Below are 24,466 nucleotides of genomic sequence, written 5' to 3' on the forward strand. Positions count from 1 at the left end.
TTAATCCCATTCCTATGCCTTTCTTTTATCCCATTGTTGTTTCTTCTATGTATAGTAGGGACAAAAGAATTCATCCTTGTCTTACATCCTTTTTAATCTGAGCACTTTGTTCTTGATCTTCCATTCTTACTGCTCCATCTTGGTATTTGTGCTACTGTATGCTATCTGTCTGTCCCTAAAGTTTACTCATTTTTCAGAAGTTCGAACATCTTGAACCATTTCACACTGCTGAACACATTTTTTAGGTCAACAAATCCTAAGAAACACAACTCGATTTTCTTAAGGCTCACTTCCATTACCAAGTGCATCAGAACTGCCTCTGTGATGTATAAGCTGTTAAGCTGATTGTGCGATAGTTCTCACACTTATCTGCCCTTGCTATCTTCAGGGTTATGTTAATGATATTGTTCCAAAAGTCCCCAAAATATGTCTGCAGTCTCACAGATTCCACCCAGTAACTTCAACTGTCATTTGGTTGCCACTTCCTGAATGTTTGTACAAATTCTGAATGGATGTCATCTATCCCTTCTGCCTTATTTGACTACAAGTCTTCTAAAGCTCTTTTATACTTTGGCTCTAATACTGGATCCCCTAAATCTTAAACATTGACTACCATTTCTTCTTCAGTCATGTCATTAGACAATTCCACCCTCTCGTAGAGGCCTTCAATGTACAGTTTCCTCCTACCTACTCTCTCCTCTGCATTTAACAGTGGAATTTCCATTCCGCTCTGAACGTTGATATTACTGCTTTTAATTGCAACAAAAGTTATTTTGATTTTGCTACATGCTGAGTCAGTCCTGATGATCAGTTTTTATTCAATTTGTTTGCATTTTTCCTATAACCATTTTATTGTGGCTTCCTGAACATACTATGTACTGTATTTCATACCTAAGTGACTCATATTATTGTATTCCTGTCTTTCCCAGGACATTTTGTACTTCCTTCTTCCACTGATCAACTAAAGTATTTCTTCTGTTACCCAAGATTTCTTCATCATATATACCTTCCTTGTAGCTACATTTGACTGTCCGACACCTCTGATTGCCATCATTAGAGATGTCCATTCTTCATCAACTGAAGTACCTACAGTGGTACTCCTTATCACAATATCAACAGCCTTAGAGAGCGTCAAACACCCCTTTTATCAGTCCTCAATGTTACATTATCCCATATATATATATTTTTCCCCATTCTGCTCCACCTGGACGAATCTCTTAAGCTTAGCCTACTCTTCATCATTACTAAATTATGACCAGAGTCTATATCTGCTCCTGAGTATCCAATATTTGATTTTGGAATATGTCTGACCACAATGTAATCCAGATGGAATCTTCCTGTGTCTTTGGGTCTTTTCCAAGTACACCTCCTCTTCTTATGATTTTAGAACAGTGTATTCACTACTACTTGGTGAAATCTATTGCTGATCTCATTAAGTTTTCTCCTCTCTCGTTCCTATTACTGCAGCGCTATTCTCCCATAAATCAGTTTTCTGTTCCTTCTCCTACTACTGCATTCCAATGATCCATGCTTATTAGATTATCATCTCCCTTTACATACTGAATTACTGGTTCAATAGCTTCACATACTTTCTCTACATCTTCATCTTCTGCTTGTAACATCAGCATGTACACCTGAACTATTTTTTGCTGGTTTGCTGCAGAGAATGGCAAGAACACCCTACCTCTAAACTGTACACAGAAACTCATTCTCTGGACCTCATAGTATTTATGTTGAGCCTTTGCACTTCCCTATTCAGATTTTATCACTTCCCTACCACATTCAAACTTCAGACATACCCCAGTCTGACTCACAGAATGTTATCCTTTCACTGATTTTTACAATTCCAGATGTTAAATAAGTGAGCAGTAAGGCACAAAAATGAGTCACGTATGAGGAAACAGTACTTACATCTGCAAATATTAGTACTTTGGCTTTATTTTCCTGTTTCTTACACAATGTTCAAAAAGGTATGGATGGTGGTGACAAAGACTGGAAAGAAAATTAGATGCAGATATTGTAACTGGCTTGAATGAGGGTTCTTAGAGAAACATTATACATTATTATACAAAGAGACAAACATTCTCCCCGTGTATCTCAACTTTTTATTTTAAATTATCTAAGTATCGGGTTAAAAGGCCATTTTCTACTGTTTCAAAGATGTTATTCATACTTGCTGGTGCACTATGAAACATAGAAGTATATAGCTCAGAAACAAAATTCCTAAATGTATGAGTGAAAGGTGATCTAAATTAGGTCAAACATGTTAATAACAAGCTAAGTAAACTTATGTCTTAAGAGCACTGAAACTTTGTGCCACAACAATTATGAGTGCTTACTGTGCCTACATTCAGTCTCCCATGAAATTATTGTGTAACATTATGGAGAAACTCTCCAGCATCACTTAATATTTACAGAATGCAGAAGGATGTCATTAGAATAACAAATGAAAGTAGAACAAACGAATCATGCAAACTTGCTTTCTCAACAATTAATGTACTTCATCTGGCACATATTTAAATTATAGAAGCATTCCTGTTCTATAAAGTAAATTAAATGGAAAAGATAGAAGACTACAAAGGAACTGTGATGTACCACAAACACACTACTAGACTAAACAAAAACCTTCACCTAACTCACAACAACACTTTCCAATGCCATGGAGGCATATTTGACAAGAGTTTGAAGCTTTTAAGCAAACGCCTTGAAAACATAAAAACCCTCAAGGAAGTAAATCTGCTTTAAAAACCTTTACAACCATCCTCCATTACTACCCAGGGGTAATGTCCGCCTGCTTAGCTGGGTGGCAACATGCTCTTCTCCCATGCAAGCCGGCCCAGGTTCGATTCCTGGCTGGGTTGGAGATTTTCTCTGCTCATGGACTGGGTGTTGTGTTGTCCTCATCATCACCTCAATCTCATCACTGTTGCGCAAGTAGCCAAATGTGGCATTGCACGAAATAAGACTTGCACTTGGCAGCCAAACTTCCCCGCATGGGGCCTCCCTGCCAACTATGGCGTACGCTCATTTCATTTTTTTTTTTTCAGTGATAATGTGCAACTACATTTACACCTTGCAAATGACCATAAGGTGCATGGATGACGTCCATTCTCAATGCACAATCTTAAATTTCCTATTCACTTACATATACAAGTGGAATACAGTTACAGACTTTGAATTGTAATGGAAGTTTAATGTACGTAGAAATTTTAAAAAATTCCTTTTGTAAATGGTTGTGCACAATTTCACTGCATTTGACACATGCAATATCGATTTCACTCAGTGCTATTAAAATAAAAAGGACTAATACTTAAATAAATATTAACAAGAATCTGCAACAACCAAATAAGTTTAGTAATATTTGTCTCCTATTCATAGCTTAACGTTTACATGACTACAATGGCATTTTTCAAAGAAAATAGTTACCTATATCTGTAACAACCGAGTCCAATTTACAGTACATTAGTACATGTTGTGCAGCTTTACAACGAACACTAGTACTTGCATGTAGCTAACAAACTTTGCAGTTCTTGAATAAAGATATTCAGACGGTTTGTAGGAAAAGTAACTAATTATGTTTATTTTTAATTTTCTTTCAAACTAGTACAGACTCCATTTTCTTGTTTTATGTCAGATAGGAGCTTGTTGTAGGCATAAGTGAAAATTATTTTTCTGTCTTCTATTGTAACTGTGTTGATCAGAGTTCAGCTGAGGTGGTGGTGGTTGTTGGTATGTTTAAGGGGGACTAAACAGCGAAGGTCATCAGTCCCCCATTCCAAAATCAGCCGAGCCGAAAATCTACGAAGCAGATAAAAACCAAAGGGGGAGGAGACGTCCCCCCAGGCGCTAAAAGCACACAAATTCAGCAACAAACACTACAGACAAGAACAGGACAGAGGAACACCAGACAGAAAGAAACAGAAGAAAGGAAGATGGCCGGAGACTGGTTGACTGACCACGAGATCAAAAATGGGAAAGAGTCAACAATCTCACGGCACACCAGAACAGCAACAGACACAAGGACAATAGACACAGAAAGGGAAAGGCGCAGGACCTCCCTAAATCGAACCATAAAACGGACTACCACGGATAAAATTTAAAACGGTATCAGCCATGGAGGCATCGTCGGATAAAACCAAAGCCAAAGTGCCCGGGAGATTAAAAGATTGCCGGAGTGTGCGCAGTCGAGGACACTCCAGCAAAATGTGGCCGACAGTCAGCCGGGACCCACACTGACACAAGGGGGGATCCTCCTGACGTAACAGATGGCCGTGCGTCAGGTAGGTATGGCCGATGCGCAGCCGACACAAGACTACCGAGTCCCTGCGAGAAGCCCGCAGGGAGGAACGCCACACATCGGTCGTCCCCTTGACAGCCCGTAGTTTATTCGGGGCTGTCATGCCACGCCACTCAGCAGCCCACATCCCAAGTACCTTACGGCGCAACACCAGCTGCTGGTCGCGAGCCGTAAGGCCGATCTCCAAAGCTGGGGCGTCTATCGCCCCTTTGGCCAGCCTGTCAACACGTTCGTTCCCCGGGATGCCAACGTGACCTGGCGTCCAAACAAAAACCACCGAACGACCAGAGTGGGTAATGGTGGAAACAGACTCCCGAATAGAGGACACCAGAGGAGAAGAGGGATAGCAGCGGTCGATGGCCTGGAGGCTGCTCAGGGAGTCACTGCAGATGACGACGGACGCATCTGAGCAGGAACGCATATGCTCAAGAGCTCGCAAGATGGCCACCAGCTCTGCAGTAAAAATACTGCTGCCAGCCGGCAAGGAGCGTTGCTCAACATGGGCAGCGTGAACAAAAGCGTAGGCAGTGCGACCATCAACCAGGGAACCATCAGTGTAGACAGGCTCACAGCCCGGAAATGAGTCGAGGAGCGCAAGAAAACGGCGACGGAGGGCCACAGGCGGAACCGAGTCCTTGGGTCCCTGTGCCAAGTCCAGACGGACGGACGGCCGGGACAAACACCAGGGAGGCGTAGGTGCACGGACCCGGAAGGGAGGCGGAAGAGGGAATGAACCCAATTCCGACAGCAGGGACTGAACGCGGACAGCGACGGAAAGCCCAGACCTAGGTCGCCGTTCGGGCAGAGGGAGGACCATAGCAGGGAAAAGCAGGCGACGATTGGGATGATCTGGCGAGCAATGAACGTGGACAGCATAGTCGACGAGCAGACGATGGCGGCGAATCCGCAGCGGGGGAACCCCGGCCTCCACCAGTAGACTATCCACGGGGCTGGTGCGAAAAGCGCCAGTGGCAAGCCTAACCCCACAGTGGTGTATGGGGTCTAACAACTTCAACACTGAGGGGGACGCAGACCCATAGGCCAGGCTCCCATAATCAAGCCGGGACTGCACAAGGGCGCGGTACAACCGCAGCAGCGTGCAGCGATCTGCACCCCAAGACGTGTGGCTAAGGCAGCGGAGGGCGTTGAGGTGCCGCCAGCATTTTTGCTTCAGCCGAGTAACATGAGGAACCCATGTGAGCCGGGCATCAAACACGAGTCCCAAGAAGCGGCAAGTGTCCACCACTTCAAGCAGGTGGCCGTCGAGGTAAAGTGCAGGATGAGGGTGGACCGTCCGACGCCTGCAGAAGTGCATAACTCGAGTCTTGGCAGCAGAGAACTGAAAGCCATGAGTCAGAGCCCATGATGCTGCCTTGCGAACGGCGACTTGCAGCCTGCGTTCGGCGACTCCCGTAGTCGTGGAGCTAAATGAGATGCAGAAGTCGTCGGCATACAAAGAAGGAGACACCGACGACCCCACTGCTGCAGCCAGACCATTAATGGCCACTAGGAATAAGGACACACTCAACACCGAGCCCTGTGGGACCCCATTTTCCTGTGTATAAGAGGAACTAGAGACGGCACCGATGTGCACCCTGAAAGAGCGGTGCAATAGAAAGGTTTGAATAAAAGCCGGGAGCCGACCACGAAGACCCCACCCATGCAACGTGGCGAGGATGTGATGCCTCCATGTGGTGTCATACGCCTTCCGCAGATCGAAAAATACAGCAACAAGATGCTGACGTCGGGCAAAAGCCGTACGGACAGCAGATTCCAGCCGCACCAAATTGTCCACTGCAGACCGGCCCCGACGGAAGCCACCCTGGGATGGAGCGAGGAGACCGCGCGACTCAAGGACCCAACACAAACGCCGCCCCACCATACGTTCGAGCAATTTGCACAAAACGTTGGTGAGGGTAATGGGACGATAGCTGTCCACCGCCAGTGGGTCCGCACCGGGTTTCAAGATGGGGACAATAACGCCCTCCCGCCATTGCGACGGGAACACGCCTTCTCTCCAAACGCGATTAAATATCGCGAGAATGTGTCTCTGGCAGTCCCTGGAGAGATGCTTCAGCATCTGCGCATGGATGCAGTCTGGGCCTGGTGCTGTATCAGGGCAATCGGCGAGGGCGGCGAGGAATTCCCTCTCGCTGAAAGGAGCATTGTATGTTTCAGAACGACGCGTGTGGAATGAGAACGGCGTCCGTTCGGCTCGCTCCTTTAGAGAGCGAAAGGCGGGGGGATAGGATGCAGTCGCAGAGCTCTGAGCAAAGTGCGCGGCGAGCCGTTCAGCAATGGCGGCAGCGTCCGTGCAGACAGCGCCGTCCAAGGAGAGCCCAGGGACACCCACAAGGGTCTGGGAGCCATAAATCCGCCGGATCCGGGACCACACGTGCGAGGACGAGACACGGGAGCCCAGGGAGGAGACGTACCTCTCCCAGCACTCCTGCTTACGCCGTGCAATAAGTCGACGGGCGAAGGCACGGAGCCTCTTAAAGGCGATGAGGGTCTCCAGAGACGGGTGCCGCCTATGACGCTGGAGAGCCCGCCTACGGTCGCGAATAGCCTCAGCAATCTCCGGCCACCACCAGGGGACAGCCTTCCGCCGAGGGAGGCCAGAGGAACGGGGGATGGTAGCCTCGGCCGCTGAAATGATGGACATGGTTAAAACACGGACCACCTCGTCAATGTCACCCTGTGGGGGAGACGCTATGGTTACAGCGGAAGTAAAAGCTGGCCAGTCAGCCCTGTGGAAAGCCCAGGGGGGCAAGCGCCCAGAAGAATGACACTGTGGCAGTGACAAATAGATGGGAAAATGGTCACTACCACATAGGTCAGGATGCACCCTCCAGTGGAGGGATGGGACAAGTCCAGGGCTGCAAATAGAGAGATCGATGGCCGAGAACGAGCCATGGGCCACACTGAAATGCGTGGGAGCACCGGTGTTTAAGAGGCTAAGGTCGAGCTGAGCCAACACATGTTCCACGGCCCAACCACGATCATCGGAGACAGTCCCACCCCATAGAGGGTTGTGGGCATTGAAATCGCCCAGCAGCAAAAAAGGTGGCGGCAGTTGTGCTATCAGAGCAGCCAGGACATGCTGCGCGACAGTACCATCAGGTGGAAGGTAAATACTGCAGACGGTAATGGCCCGGGGCGTCCACACCCGAACAGCGACAGCCTCTAAAGCTGTTTGTAGAGGCACAAACTCGCTGTGAAGAGAGTTCAGGACATATATGCAGACGCCACCAGACACCCTTGCATAAGCTGCCCGGTTCTTAAAATAACCCCGATAGCCACGGAGGGCGGGGGTTCGCATTGCTGGAAACCAAGTTTCCTGCAGAGCAATGCAAAGGAAAGGATGACGGCTGATAAGGTGGCGGAGCTCAGCGAGATGGTGGAAGAAACCGCTGCAGTTCCACTGCAGGATGTTATTAGCCATGGATGGGAAAGGCGTGAAGGGACTGGGGAGGCAGATTACGCCTCCGGGGCCCCTGCTGCTACTGAGTCACCACCTGGACAACAGCCATCTACTGCATCCGAGGGACTGGCGAGATCCATGTCCTCAGCGGACGCCAGAATCTCCACCTCATCCTCAGACGCAGAGCTTGTAGGAAGTGGTGGAATGGGTGCCACCGCAATGTCGGTAGCCTTGGGGAGTTTCTTCTTCTTCTGCTTCTCGCGCTGTGCCTTTGGTGGCGCAGGCTGGGAGGGCGCAACTGGGTCGGTCGCAGGGACAGACGACGACCGTGTGTCCCTACGACCAGGGACTGGCGGTTGTTTAAGCCACTGGCGGCTGTCGGCCTTTGTACCGGACGGAACTTGGGAAGGGAGGTCCCCAAGGGACCCCTTCCTTACGAGAGTAGCCGAAGAAGTCTTACGCTTCTCCGGCCGGGAAGGGGGGACTGATGTCCCCGATGGTTGGGGGGGTGTTGCTCCTGAAGTAGATGGAGCAGGAGCAACAGGAGGTTTAGTGCCCCCCACCATCAAGGGGGCAGGTGTGGGACTTCGACTCTGAGAGCTGACCAGAGCGGATGGAAGTGGAGAAGGAGTGACAGTGGCGGCATAAGAAACTGGCATGCGCACCGGATGAAGCCGATCATATTTCCGCTTCGCCTCAGTGTACGTCAGGCGGTCGATAGTCTTTATTTCCATGATCTTCCGCTCCTTCTGCAGGATCGGACAGTCTGGCGAGCAAGGCGGATGGTGCGCACCACAGTTCACACAGATTGGAGGCGGCGCACAGGGATGATCAGGATGGGAAGGTCGACCGCAATCGCGACAGACGAGGTCGGAAGCACAGCGTGAAGACATGTGGCCGAACTTCCAACACTTGAAGCACCGCATCGGGGGAGGGATATACGGCTTGACATCACAACGGTACACCATCACCTTGACCTTCTCAGGTAACGTGTCACCCTCGAAGGCCAAGATGAAGGCACCGGTGGCAACTTGACGATCCCTCGGACCCCGGTGGACGCGCCGGACGAAATGGACACCTCGGCGCTCCAAGTTGGCGCGCAGCTCGTCGTCGGACTGTAAAAGCAGATCCCTGTGAAAGATAATGCCCTGGACCATGTTCAGACTCTTATGGGGCGTGATAGTGACGGAGACATCCCCCAGCTTAGTACAAGCGAGCAAGGCCCGCGACTGGGCGGAGGATGCCGTTTTGATCAACACCGATCCGGACTGCATCTTGGACAAGCCCTCCACCTCCCCAAACTTGTCCTCTAAATGCTCTACAAAGAACTGAGGCTTCACGGATATAAAGGATTCCCCATCAGCTCTGGTACAGACAAGATATCTGGGCGAATACGTCTCAGTGTCACGCAATGCCTGTCGTTCCTCCCATGGTGTGGCGAGGGAGGGGAACGATTTGGGGTCATAAACGTTACCTTTAAAATGGGCTCTCGAACGCTTAGAGACTGCTGACGGCTGGCCGCCAGCGACAGATGATGTACCACGCTTCATTGCGAGTCATCCGCCCTGATGCCACCTACTCCGACCAAGGGCCCTCCCCACGGGCGCCACCCAGCCACAGCAAAGGCCACCTGGCAGGATGGCCATTGCCGGGAGTCCTGATGCCCCAGGGAGATGGGCATCTACTCCTTGGCATACGTGGGGAGTGAACGGCGCAGGCATCAGTAGAGCGATCCCTGTGTTGTCAGGGGGCTACAACCAAGAGGGTACATGGCGACCCCACCACAACGGACTGGCTACCGTGCTGGATCTTAGGTGCAAAAATGGCCAACGTCGTCGTCACAGTTAAAAGAAACACTGCAGAGTGCAGCGTGGTAATCGCCCAAGAGATCGAAAATGAGCGGGACACCATTGCAACGACGAGAAAGACGGCTATAGGTCTAATTGCACGAAGGATACAGTGCACCATGTAAGGTGCCCTTCCCCAATTGGCTCGCTCTTCGGAATAATTTAGATAGATGGAGGTCAAACCCGAGAGGGGACCATCACATAAGGCCGAAACGTTTGAGACTCCTTTTAGTCGCCTCTTACGACAGGCAGGAATACCGCGGGCCTATTCTTACCCCCGAACCCGCAGGGGGCAGTTCAGCTGAAACTGATGTTACTGTCAGTGATAAAAACCTCAAGGAGTAAATGCGTTGGGAAGAGGATGTAACTATTCCCAGTTACTTAAAAGACTTCTACAAAATGATCTACTTTAGACAATATTCTTACTGCTCACTTCTGCTGAACAAGCACTTTATCTATTTTACACACACCACCACAGAAGATAATTTCATAAGACAACAGGAATTGAAAATATGCCACATAATCCAACATTTTAGTCTTTCAGTCAATTAAATGAGAAAAGTTTCAAAGACCAAGACAAGCTGAAATGAGTTTCTGGATTTGTTCCTGTGAAGTTTCAAAGACCAAGACAAGCTGAAATGAGTTTCTGGATTTGTTCCTGTATGTGTTGAGTTCATTTTAACTTTTTACTAAACTTGACACAAAAGATTTTTACACAGTATTACCATTACTGCTTATCTGTAATCAAGTAATACAAGTCTTTGTGAAATTAAAACTTAAATTGTTAGCTGTAAACCACCCGTCAGAGTGTTCAGCTGTCATCCGAGCTGTCTCTTCTCAGCTTGTATTTGGACTTTTAATTAGTATACTTGTGCCATTGGCAAACACAACCGTCTATGAACTGCCCTTTAAAGTCACTGAAGATCATTTATGTAGGTCAAGAACTAGAGTGGTCATATACTGACCATTTCCAGACTTCATCTGTTACATTCCCCCCAATCTGTTGTCAGTTTTTTGCCTGTGACATTGTCTGTCAATGAGACCCCCTGCTGTTACAAGGCAAGACTACAACCTTGCTATGAGAATTTAGTTTGCCTACCAGGATTTTTCAATCCACACAGTTGAAGGGTTTGGCAAGGTGACAAAGTATATGAACAGGATAAATTTTCTTGCTTAGCCCTATCAAGACATTTGTGACATCTTGTATTGCTTTCTCTGTGGAGAATCCTTTATGAAAGTGACAGAAACAGTTAACAAGTTCTGGCTAGTAAAGTGTGTCAGTATTCTATCACAGTCCACTGTCTCAACCATTTTTAAATGACTGGAAGGAGTGAACAGGTCTGCAAATAAAGGTTGTTCAATTATTTCCAGTTTCATAGATGTGTTTTACTACAGCTAGTTTAAGTCTCTTAGGAACTCCTGTCAAGTCAGCAAGTGATTTTAATACTGAAACAAAAACACTATTATAGACAGCAGAATGATTTCATTTTAGTAACCTGATTAATCTTTGTAACTTCTTTAGGGCTAAATGATAGAGCCAACACTCTTGAATGCCTATAGTTTAATAATGTTCAGCTTCTTTCCTCAATCTTGGAGTGCTTCATCATTTAATAATACAGCATTTGTTTTGCTTTCTGAATAACTTGAATAACTTTTTGAACAACATGAATATTTTACAATACTGGTGGGAAAAAGTGATCCATAATTACTTGAAGAAATGCTGAAAGACACATCACAGTGATGAAATCCATGGTAGAATTATTATAGTATCATTATATTTATTCAGAGTATATGAAGTCAAACACTACTTTTCTAATTGTTTCCTCATCAACTACATAAAGTGACAGGAAGCATTACCAGGAGGTTTCAAAGATGCAGTCAGCAGTTACAACCACATAACCACAAAACAATATGAGTAAAGGTCAATGTCATTTAAGAATACAAATTACTGTAAAAAACACACTAGTTAGCAAACAGGGTTATAAAATCATACGTGAAGTAAATGCAGATTTCTGTAGGTGAAACGGATGCAACCACATTAGTATCACTTGACTTTCCGTGTTTGTGAACAAATATCTGATATGTTACTGCTGTATGCCACATATACAAACACTACAATCTGTCTTCTGCAATTCCTTCAAATAATTTACAGTGCATTTACTGTACATGTTTTACCTTTTTTTAGTGTTTGGATCTAGGGATTACAATATTTTTCAAGAACAAAAACCACCTCTACAGGAATCATCACAGATTTCAATAATAGCTGTCTTGCAAAACTTGACTTGCTGTGTTCATCCATGAGAGCCATATGGCAGGAGAAAATGATACCCCAGTTACTGATATGTTCCTTGAGTTCCAGAAAGTTTCCCATACAGTTCTGGTCTGACATATAGTGAACAACAAAGTACCAGAATACTGGATCAGTTCTGTCACTGTATTCTGAAGTTCCCAGTAGACAGAATTCAGTGAGGATGTTTGCGGATGAAGCTGTTGTATATATGAATGTTGCAATGCCAGAAAACTCTACAAAAATACAGGAAGACTTGCTGAAGATTGATGCTTTGGTAGTTGATTCTTACTGTAGATAATGTAAAGTATTGCACATTAATAGGCAGGAAAAAACATTATTGCTTAATTGCACAATTGGCAATAAATCAATAAAAACAATCACAATTGTAAAATATCTGAAAGTAATCATATTGAGTGATCAGAAGTGTAACAGACACATAAGAGTGGATACAGGAAAAGCAAATGCAAGACATACAAATTGGAAAAATCCTTAGGAAATTTAGCTCACTCAAAAATGACAAGAGTTTACACAATCCTTGTCAGAACAGTTCTTGGACACTGTTCGTCAGCTCTTGAGGCCCTTGCCAATAGAATTAATAGAGGAGGAGAGAGAGAGAGAGAGAGAGAGAGAGAGAGAGAGAGAGAGAGTCTGAAGAACATAGGTACATTTCATAATAGGTTTGTTTGATAAGTGTGAGAGTGTCAGAGAGATGCTTATCAGACTCCAGTAGCAAATGCTACGAAAGAGGTGTTATAATATATCTCGGCAGATAAAAAAATCTACTCACCAAACTGCAACAGGAGAATACAACATATAAAGGTATTTAAATTTGCGACCTTGCAGAGCGAGTGGCTCGTCCTCCTGGCAGGAGGAGGAGCCAGTGGCTCCACCTTCTGGCGGAAGGGTTGAAGGAGAAGGAATACGGGTGAAGGAAAGGGACTGGTGAGGTTTAGGAAATGGGAAGAGTTAGGAAAAGCCACAAACAACCCTGGGTCAGGGAAAACTTACTGGACGTGAGTCTGAATATTGTGATTTTTTTACTAATTGATATCCATCGCAGAATATGAATGCAAGACAATGAGGGTAAAGTGGACACCCAGGTATTCCATCACGTTGTCAGATCACTGGGTAGCGATTCATTTCAGAAAATTCCGTTTCACCACGTTTCTCGGAACAATAGTTTCACCATGATTGAGACAGGACAGAACAGTCCTAGTGACTCACAAAATTCAGCTACTGCCTGTAGTCATTTCCTTTTGGTAGTAGGTCCATCAGGTAATTTTTGTGTGACATTATCCAAGTTAACATAAAAGCTGTCCATTTCTGTGTACTTATATGCCTAAAGCACATATCTGTAGTAATCTCTCACCCTTCAGTTACCAATAAGTCTTGTAACAGATTTGAAGTAGTGGTCCATTTCACTAATCAAAAGTTCAATAATTTCATGAGGGTCGTTAGTCCATAATACATAATGATAGTTTCATTGCTGTTATTTGCACCAAAAATGAAGTCATCCATAAAAACATTGTTGGCTGGTATTTGAGAAAGCCGGAAAATGCAGTATCATGTCTAGAAGCATGTTCTTTCAGTGTTGCTTAATGCAAGAATGGACTGAATGTAAGGCCAGATGGAAGCCTAGTGAAATGGTAGTTTCCGTGACTACTTCAAAAAAATACTGTGCCATAAAAATCTTTTCAAATCCCTGTTATCTTCATGCAAGAGAAGTTACAGGAATGCTTGCATAATGTCACTAATAATAGGCACAGGATGTAATTGAAACTACAAAAAAAAACAAAAAGTATTTCTGGCAGAAGATATAGTTCCACCTCTGATGTGTTGTTGAGAGAAGGAGCGTTTATCTCGTGAGGAGGCGCATCAAAAATTGTACTCGCGTTATTCTGCCAAGTTTTTCTTTTTTAACTGCCTGATACAGAAGATAAAACATGGTGTTACTGCGTTTTCTTGAGCTATCCATGGTTCTTTGTAATGTAGTCCGACAAGATTAAGTGGTAAGTATCCTTTAAGGAGTGGTTACTAAGAACTCTCTTAAGTAACTAATAGATCTACTTTCTGCATCAGTCTGTTAGTAGAATATAAGATAATATTTCATTTCTTAGGTAGACAAATGACTCTTTGAGTATCATGCACAAGACAAGATGCTCGAAATTCTTGGAGGAGGACAGAATCTTTGTGGGTCTTTATTGTAACATGCTGCACAGTTATGGCAGTTGTCTCTAAACCCCAGAATGGTGTTAATTGGTCATATGTGGGCATATGAGCCTGAAGTACAAAGTTAACAGCTAAATTTGCAAAAATAGCAGATTTGCTCCCATTGAGGATCTAACTGAGTATGCTGGGAAATAGAACAATGAATTTAGAAATCAAGTTGGTAGACCATCAGCGACAAACTTCTAGTAATTATCACTGTCAATTAAAACCTCCATGGGCATATCTTCTTTGGAATCTATCTGTGGATCAGCTAACTGCAGTGGGTGGACACAAGATATATTCTTAATATCTTGAACTCTGGGCTGTGTTGTGAAGCAGTGGTCTCCTTCACATGCGCCAATGTAAGTCATCTTCTAACTTTGAAACTGACAATGCTACACCATCGCAAGGAGCTAGTACGAGACTCAAACATGCAAACACTAAGTTGTTGTTCATCAATGGCAGGCAGTTTCAAATCTTTTATTAAAGTATTTGCTGCAAGGGATGCTTGGCTTCTTTTGTCCAGCACGCACAGAGTAAGTTTACTTAGTCCTGTTGGTCCTATGGTTCACACCTGAGCTATTTGCAACAATACGAAGGTTAAGACATGACGGAATTACAGGCATTGGCTCCAAGGGAGCATTGATTTAAATCAAAGGGGAAAGTTGAAAATTTGTGCCAGACCAGGATTCAAGCCCAGGTCTCTTGCGTACTAGGCTGACCACTGTGCCATCCGGATACAGGGTTGTCGCAACTGCGTGGACTACCCTAGCACACCTCCTGTCAGATCCAAATTCTCAAAATATCCACACAATTCTAATGCAGTGCCCTTTGTCTATTATCATCATAACTCTTGGCATTTTACCAATTTCCATAAGAGTTCGAGACCAATGTGCATCTGCACTGAAGAGATCACTTGCTGCCCCTACTTTAATTATACACACATGGTGTCTGTTATTAAGGACATATGAAGGTTGGTTTAGTTGCATTTGTATTACTAACAGAAGTGATACTCTGTGATGCTGAGACTTCATGTGCCTTACTGTCGACACATACTGACTTGTGATGTGGTTTTTATAGCTAGTACAAAATCCCCTATCCTTCTTCCTGCAATCTGACACTTTATGTCTTTTGTTCATACAAAACATTAGTTAATACTTTTCAATATCTGTTCTCATTTTGTGACATCAGTAATTTTATTACATTCTTGATCCAATGTCCACATTCTTCGAAAATGACACAAAATGGACCACAATTTTTATTGCCCTTGGGTACTGGTTGTTTCAGATTAGCACAGACATGCAGTGCTGCAGCCACAGGAGTCTAACTCAGTGTTTTATTCTTCTGTGAGGCAAATGCTGTGTCAGTTTCCATTGCTATAAATTCAATCAATAAATTCAATCAACTGAAGTATGTCCCCCATATGAAAGAAAAGTTTCCCTGAAAGAATAAGACAGCATTGGCAAGTATCCTCAGGAAAAGTTCTCGGAATTTGTGGCGCTGATACAAGAATATAAGTATTTGTGTCTTTGCTGAGTCCGTAGAAAGCACGGACATGGCAGATACAACTGATAAATGTAGAATTAAGTGGTTCTGGATTCGGAAAGTGTATAAGTTTAATAGATTCCAAATAATCCAGGTGAGCTTATATAATTCTATTTTTATTGTCATGGTGTGCTTTGAAGATGCTCTTGAGTTCTTCAAATGTGTCAGAGATCACAGTAATGCCATCAACTAAATCCTTTGGCTTCCCTTCTAAGCAGCCAAACAAAAACATGTGCTAATGAATAGTGGATACTGTGTGATCCTGTTCTACCAATAGCTGGAACTGTTCCAAAAAATGACCCCAAGTCTCGACACCTCCAGGAAACATCTCAAGTTCTATACTGCTACAGAACTACCTAACATTAGATAGTGGAGCAACAGAAGTGACAGTCATAGCAGGTTGTTTATCACTGATGATAATGCGAGCCATGGATTTCAGCAGTTCCCCCTTTACTGCCCATGATGTGTATAAAATCCTGCACTCGGCTGCCTCTACATACACATTTGGACATGTCAGCAGTGGAATCAGTATCACCAAGAACATTATGTATTTTGTTATCAAGATCTCTTTGTGTACACAATAGTCTCTGTAATCAATCTTTAGAATATTCATAATCTTCAGTGGGGATTGTGTCAGTAAAGTTGTGAACTTCATTCAAAATGCATGTAGTGTTAGCTCTTGCTCTCACTCCTATTCTTTTCTGGCACTGTAATTGATTGTGCTATCAGCGTTTTCTGTGCCACATGTCGTCAGATAATTGTAACTGTCTGGATGGACCAAGATAGTACATAGTTTGATAAACTTACAGATGGCAGCATCAGTCATAAAAAATCTACAGGCCGTAGTGTAAGGTTTGACAACCCGTTAACGTGCCAACCAAGCAGCTACAATAGCAGTATAGAATATAATAATGGGATCTACTGTGGTTACAAATGGCAATACAAAATGCATTGTATGATAATTAGTTAAATTTCAATGCGTATGCAGATGGTCGTTGTAAGAAGAGTTTGTTGCCTGGCATGACGAATCGCTGCAGTGAGCCCTTGTGACAGTGCATGTTAAGTGCGTTCAAAAATACTACATAAATTCCAACATTCAAATTCAGAGGGCGTATGTTCCAAGAAGAGTAAGGCAACATATTATTTCTTTTCACAAACATCCCAAGAATACTGAAATTGCAGAAATTCGAACTCATAAAGAGGCTTATCAAGGTTTTTTATTCTCATGGATCATTCATGATTAGAACAGGAAAGGGAGCACGCCATGTGATAGCAGAAGTATCCTTACCACACACCAAAAAGTGACTGCAGAGTATAGAGGTAGATCTAGGATGATGATAATCAAAATCAGTTGTTAAATGAATTTTTAATGAGCACAACTCCCCAAGAAATATTTTCCGGGTTCTAAAACATTATCGTCAGACATTTCTAAAACCCCTCAGGAAACACAGTCTTAATGAAACAGTGGCTGTGTGCACAAGGGGTTTTGTGTGTGCCACTGAAGTGAAGGTCTATATATGATGGTAGAGAAACTGTTGGCAGTGTCTCCACAGAGGATCCAGACAAAGTGTGTCTCACACCATCCTGTCTTATATCATTTCCTTCTCTGATTGTGGGGCAGCAGGCACAGTCCCCTTGTGTCTGTGGAATTTCCTTGGTGACCATGACAATGGTCATGAACATATGTCTTACTGCAGAAGGATGGATAGTTGATTGTAGCCATGGTGAAAACAAGCTGTCTAAGGGGTAAGACCCTGAAATATAAACTTAGCAGGTGCCCAGGCCTTGAGGTGGCATGCCCACCAAGGTACTCGCGGGCTATGGGCCAATAATAATCAGCACCACTAAAAATCTTTAAACCACAGAGACTAAAAGGACAATAACCAGGTGAATCCTTTGGCCCAAAAAGGAAAACCCTTATTCAATTTTGGAACATAAGAATGTTGAAAGAGGCAGGAAGATTAAGACAAGTCAAAATGACTTGGAGAACTACCAGTTGGGTACACTGAGACAAAGTGAAATAAGATGGCCAGAATCTGGGGAAGTTCAGACACAAAATGGTGAACTACAGCTGTATGCAGAGCAATGCACAGAAATGGTGTAGAGCAAAAGGAGCTTACTGGAGAGAGAACCAGTCTCTGAATGGATAATAACTACATGCTTTAAAACAAATGTGCAAAATATTACTGTCATTCAGCACTACACACCAATCGAAGTGGCTGAAAGAAAGCTATAAGATGCATTTCCTACAGAGCTAAATGGAGTACTTAGACAAGCTTACTGTAGAAACAAAAATATTTTAATGGGAGACTTGAATGTCAACATTGGTTCAGATAATGAAATGCTTAAACACACCACACATGTCCACAGCAGTAGAAACAGAAATGTAACTGCTGAACTGCTTATAGATATATGCACTGAGCATGATCTAGTCATTGAAGGTACACTGTTTCCACATCATAACTGCCGTAACATAATGTGAGTTTCATCAGATAAGACCAATGCAGCCAATAAGCTTTAAGTTTCAACACTCTCTGTTAAATGTGAGAAGTATGCGAGGAACAGACAATGGAAGTGACCACCACCTAGGTTTGCCGGAGTTCAGACTGAAAAGAGGACCTAGCTCAATCATAGGTTAAAAGAACAAGACTAACAGGTCAAAGACAGAATGGCTGTTGCACTATGAAACTGATTTCTGGCCCTCTCTGAAGAAAACTTTAAGCGGGAAAGAACTGAAGAAGATCAGCAGAAACTCAGAGACATTTATCTAGATGTTGCAGAGATATCTTACATTATACGACATATCAGAAAAGAGAGTGGGTCTCTGATGAAATGATGAATGAGATTAACTACAGGAAAGAACTCAAACAAAAATTAAATGTCTGTAAGGCAAGAGCATAGAAGATTGAAGAGCATAAAGAATACACTGAGGTGAACAAAAGCATGGAAATAGGGACAAGATAATATAAAAGGAAGTTGATAATAGCAGAAGAGAGAGCAAAGTGGGATAATACAAAGGAGCTGTACAATATTACCAAATGGTTATCAATGAAGAATTTTAGATGTGGAGGGCCGGTTAACAGGAATGATGGAGTGATGATTATGACCCAACAGGCACAGCTACAAAGACTGTAGGAGTACTTCAAAAGGTTATTAAATTGTGAAGACAACCAAAATAAATAGGTGAGAGATGTTCCAGAGAAAGTCAAAGTGGTCAAGATATAAATACACGGCATCCCATAATGAACGAAAAAGGCAAAGGCTCCAGGGCTAGACAATATAGCACGGAAGCTCTTAAAATTCAATTCAGAAACTACTGTTAAAATGCTCCATCCCTCATTGAAGAATATCTGTCTCGAAGTGAAATCCCCAAACGAGTGGATAAGCGGATTGGTGGATAAGTCAACCAAAAATGGAAATTTGTCAGATTGTAGGAACTGGTGTGATATTACATTTATGCCAACACCCAGCAGGGGCACCAATGTCATTGTACGTAGCATTAAAGATTGACGAAAACTGACTGCGTAAAGAAGCCAGTCTCTGGGCACAAAACAATTGTGTTGATCTTATGAATACTGTTCAAAATGGTTCAAATGGCTCTGAGCACTATGGGACTTAACATCTGTGGTCATCAGTCCCCTAGAACTTAGAACTACTTAAACCTAACTAACCTAAGGACATCACACACATCCATGCCCGAGGCAGGATTCGAACCTGCGACCGGAGCGGTCACGCGGTTCCAGACTGAAGCGCCTAGACCGCACGGCCACACCGGCCGGCATGAATACTGTGATGATCATCTTAGAGCAAAGTAAAGAATTCCTGGCAACCGTGTACCCGGGATTCATTGATTTTGAAAACACCTTAGATTCTGTAAACATCGAGTAGTGTGGTTGGTGTTGTGGAGGTGTGGTATACCACAGAAAATTGCTGGTCTCAAGGCAAATATAAGTAAAGTAAAGAAAATGAGAGTACCAGTATATTCTCAGAACATGGAAAAGCCCCTGTTTGTTGGGTTGGAGCAGGTTGATATATAATTTCAAAATCCATTCTTGCAACGTCTAGCAACAGACCCTTTGACTTTAACATAAATTGATATTACATAAATTCAATTTTTTTTTATTTAATACGGAAGACATGTTTATAATAACAGCACAACATTGCTGATTGCTTGCCGATTCCACAAATTCCATACAATCCTCTCGGAATTGTATTTTAGGATTCCTAAAAGATATCCATATTTTGAAAGTTGAAACAAGTTAAATTCATTGCCATACATTCTGATAACATGAACTGATGATCACTGACTCCTGAAAGCACAAGGGAATTGGAGGAGAAGGAGACTTGAGGATACATAACAACTGATGACCATAACAGGATAACACATTTCATGGGGGACCTACTCATTTGGCTAATTTCAACATTCCATCACGTATTAAAGGAGGAAGGAGATGAACCTCACAGACCTATTATAAATGTAAAAATAAGTACTTGGGAAATAAAATGTAGATACTAGATGTTTGGTGTCCACTCTTTAGAAGCTTCGAGTGATAAGATTAATGACTTCAAGGTTTATGTAGAGCTGCCAATGACAGTTGTCAGCATTAGAACAGTCATGGAGACGAGCTGCAAACTAAATGAACGGTGCTTAAATGCATCCTGTCTAAGTGAACTTCTTAGCAAAAATGCAATTTGGGTTGGGGCAGTAATTGTCAGAAAGCATTTACTGCTATAAAAGAGCCCCTGTGTAACAGCAACATTTCTACTACTCTGTTCTCTTGGCTGACCACAGTTGCCAGCAGTGTTAGGCTGGAAATTCATTTGTTCCAAGAAAATAAAGAAACTGTGAATACAGACAATAAACACTCTCTTGGAAGCAGGATGCTGCTAAAGCATGAAAAGATACATACAGTGACTGAAAATGAGTTATTGGCAGTTCATTAAGGGTTCATAAAATTTAAATGTTTTCTGTTAGGTCATCATGTAATTAGATATACTACACTAATCTACCTACAAGATCGTCATAGCCGATTGGCTAGATGTGCACGATTTTGAAAGGAATTTTGTTTATAAGAACAAATCTGGATTCTGAAAAACAGATATTGAGCTTTCCTGAATGGCATGCAAACAAATTAATAAATTATGTTCATTAGAGTCATGGGAATTATGAAGTCAAGAAATGCTGCAAGAAAATGTGTTCTGCTTTACATTTTCACTCTGCAGTGGATTGTGCACTATTAGAAACTTCATGGTGGGTTAAAACTGTGTGCCGTATTGAGACTCAAATTCGAGACCTTTGCCTTTTGTGGGCAAGTGCTTTAACATCTGACTTACCCTCAGCTTGACACATGACCTGTTCTCACAGCTCTACTTCCACCAGTATGTTGTCTCCTACCTTCCAACTTCATAGAATCTCTCCTGTGAAACGTGCATGACTAGCAGTCCTGGAAGAAGCCCAAGGCTGTGGCTAAGCCATGTCTCCACAAGAGCCACTTTTCCACGAGTTTGCAAGGTGTGTGTGTGTGTGGGGGAGGGGGGGGGGGGGGGGGGGGGGAGTCAGTGATCATCAGTTCATGTTATCAGAATGTATGGCAATGAATTTAACTTGTTTCAACATTCAAAATATGGGCAAGGCACTGGCAGAAGTAGAGCTGTGAGGACGAGTTGTGAGTTGTGCTTGGGTAGTTCAGTCAGTAAACCACTTGCCCGCGAAAGCAAAGGATCTGAGTTCACGTCACACACAGTTTTAATCTGCCAGAAAGTTTCAAGAAAATATGTATTTTTATAATATGAGAAAGACGATCTGGAAACATGCAAACAGTTAGCTACAAATGACTGATGTCATGAGAGCAAAGCCGTCTAATAGGACCAACCAAGGATACATGCAGAGTACCATGCCAAAGAAAGCCTCTGAGACTACATACTTTGGATCTATATGGACCACTAGCCAGGCCTAGAGGGTGTTCTGCTTTATTTTTTGTCATAGTTGACTTATTTTAGAAATTTATTAAATTATGCCCTACATAAAACTACCAGTAAAAACATAATTCAAAAGTTAGGGATAGATTATTTTACCCACATAGGAAAACAGAAAACAGTCATGTCAGACAATGGATTCCAGTTTGTATCCAAAACTAGGAAATCTTTCAATGAGGGTAGTAGTACTGAATGCATACTAATCTATGTGTATCATCCTGAAAGTAACTTTGCAGAGAAAGACATGAAAGAAATTGGACATCTATGTCAAACCAACTGTTGATGAAAGTATGCCAGTTGGATTAAATACATGGGCTACCTAGTTTTGAGATCATGTCCTACAAGCACCCCACAATTCTGATTTCAGAATGTACAGAATTCCATCCATGCACTCCAATGTCAGTTGAAAAAAGGGAAGCATTAGTCAAGGAGATTATTAAAAAGGCATCAGCACAAGGAGCCATAATAGAAAAATATGAGCTGCCCAGGTACTAGAAAAAGTTATGCCAGATGAATGCTGAACTCGGAAAATTTTTTGACATATATATTGAACCTTGCCAATGCATATAGACTAGTATATCCGAAACATAAGAAACTTTTTGGATGCTGAAACATTACTAAATTAAAACAATATAAGCAAGCTGGTAGTTAAAAGCCTGATTGTCTTTTAGCATCTAAATGTGTTTCGTTTACTGTCTCACATTAGATGATTGACCTGTTTATTTTATATTGTGCCTAATAGAGGTAATGAAGACTGCAGCAGTTTACCACATGACCTTTCCTGATAAGAAATATGAGTATTTTACTTGGTGCAAATGAACCTTGTGAATTTTTATCATTGTTTGCATATGAATAAGAATAATATTCAATGTTGCACATGTCTTATATGTACAGTTAAAGTAAATACTAATTCTTTCCTATTCACCCTACGGCTGCATCATCATATATAAAAATACTGTGTAATCTAAAGGGCCATACATGCATGATAATAGTAAAATTCATTAATCTTCAATTAAAACACTGTGGTAAAGCAAAACAAAAGATTATGTGCACCAATGATTCATTACATATTGGTAGGTAATCCAGTCAATCAAGTAAAGCAATTAATTTTATTCTTAAGTACTCTTCAGACATATATAGGGTTATATGTTTTATTTTATACATTAGTGATGTGACAGATTTTCTTATAAAGAAAATATGAACATCTACTCTGCAGCACACTCTATGAATGCTGTTAAGACCTTAAGCTGTCAGTATGCTCTTCAAAAGTCAATCCATGCTTCACTCATTCTGTGATGCTTTTCAAGTCATGGGCTTAAACAGTGACCCCTACAATGATACCATGATTGACTTGGTACTGATACCCACCTGTGTTTTGTAGGGAAAACTACATCTGAAAGTAGTCCAAGTAAGGAATGGCATCTGCTGCGCAATCAGCCCACAAGGCAAAGATGGAACAATACTAACAAATAATGGGATTTCAATGAGTGTTGTACACAAGGATTGAAATATTGTACAACCATTTCACAAACTGATACTACAAGAAAATTTAATTTAAAATCATCCAATTCTGTCAAAAAAGAAAATTTGTTTAACTTAAGGCTTTTATTTATAGATTTACAAATTATATTGCTTGTTTGCATATTAACTATGTTCTTGTGCTGTCACCAATATAAAAAATGTCTCATAAAATTCACTGAACAAGAAGATGAGAGAGATCTTAATATCATATGCAAACATACTCATTTTTGTTTGCCTGTTTATGCTGCAGCTTATTACAGATATTTTGTCTGTGTGTATATTAATCATGTTTTTTGATTACGTCATCAGTTTACAAAATATCTATTGAACAAGAACACAAGTGATAAATCTGTTAGTCCTTTCTTAATACCATATGTGAATATACTCATTTTTTTTGTTTGAAAATTCTTTTATGCTACAGATTATTATTATTATCAATTTGGAATGTATCTTAGTTACATTTATTTCCATGAAAATAATAGTTACATTATGGACTGCATCTCACTGTTCAGTGCTTGGTGTTATAATGGTCTCAGTCCTTCGCCTGGGCATTCAGGATCTGTATGCAAGCCAGCTATCTTGCCTTCCGCAGTCCTGGAGATGAGGTGTACACATAGTAATCCTTAGTATAGTCCAGTTCAACAGGAACTGGTGTATCCACGTCACTTCAGTATAGTGACCATGGAGCAGGAAGCATGGTGTGAAGCCTGTAGTGTTTTGCTTCACTGTTTCGTAAGCGAATATCGAGTCGGGCAGAATTGTATGATTCTCTTTGCTTGATATAAGCGTTCATTGAGAGCATATCTGCCAACACTTATTAAAGCATTATGTGAGATCATTCATCTTTGGGTGGTAAGCAGCTGTCATTCTGTGTGTAATGTCATAATGTGCAATTACCTCTGACATGAGACTCGACTTGAAACCTTGTCCACAATCAGAGATCATCACATGGGATGTCCTGTACTTCAAAAGTCTGTCTTCTACAAGTAAACTTAATTTCCAAAGGTTCAGCACTCATTACAGCTTTGATGACTCTGTGGCAGGTGTCACAGATATTTTGTAAACCCTTTCACCTTCCATTCATGTTCACACACAGAGTTCTACATATTACATGGAAAGTACAAAACATGCGATGTCTCTACCAAAAAGAACAGGCCACAGTGACAGCAGGCTTAGTTAAAAGTACTCTTTAAGTCTTATGCTGAACTGGATCCATCTGCTCACTGCTGCCATTCAGTCTACATAAGTGATGCTGCGGTCTGTAAACTCAATTGTCTTACTTCAACTGTCACCAAGTTCAGATGCCATGCTCCCACAGATGATATGTGCATGACCTTAATTGTGTGCCTGGGACAATA

The 24,466-nt window shown here is 42.5% G+C and overlaps 1 protein-coding gene across 2 annotated transcripts in view; it reads right to left on the reverse strand.

The window, feature by feature from the left end:
* Positions 1–24,466, reverse strand: part of LOC124789513 (acetyl-coenzyme A transporter 1) — a 73,264-nt gene that overhangs the window by 25,774 nt on the left and 23,024 nt on the right. The gene's annotated exons all lie outside the window — the stretch shown is intronic.

This window comes from Schistocerca piceifrons, chromosome 3 (assembly GCF_021461385.2).
Source record: "Schistocerca piceifrons isolate TAMUIC-IGC-003096 chromosome 3, iqSchPice1.1, whole genome shotgun sequence".
NCBI lineage: Eukaryota > Metazoa > Arthropoda > Insecta > Orthoptera > Acrididae > Schistocerca > Schistocerca piceifrons.